Source organism: Sinocyclocheilus anshuiensis, unplaced genomic scaffold (genome assembly GCF_001515605.1).
Source record: "Sinocyclocheilus anshuiensis isolate Anshui unplaced genomic scaffold, SAMN03320099.WGS_v1.1 scaffold280, whole genome shotgun sequence".
NCBI lineage: Eukaryota > Metazoa > Chordata > Actinopteri > Cypriniformes > Cyprinidae > Sinocyclocheilus > Sinocyclocheilus anshuiensis.
In genome coordinates, this window is record NW_015558575.1 from 1 (window position 1) to 238 (window position 238).

Sequence of the window (238 nt, forward strand, 5' to 3'; positions counted from 1 at the left end):
TTCCTAGAAATTAAGCCTTGTGCAACATAAAGGGCATATATTTATATCTATCTGAGTTAGTTTGGGCTCAAAACATTAAAGCCGCAAAGAGTTTAATTGGCAAAAAAACCGAATATCTAATGAATGTCAAACGTCAAACTAACTTTACCGCCGTAAATAAAACCCAGTGCTGGGTAAAATAGGGAGAACCCCAGCAATTGGGTTGTTTTGAACCAGCGGTTTGGTTAAATGTTTAACT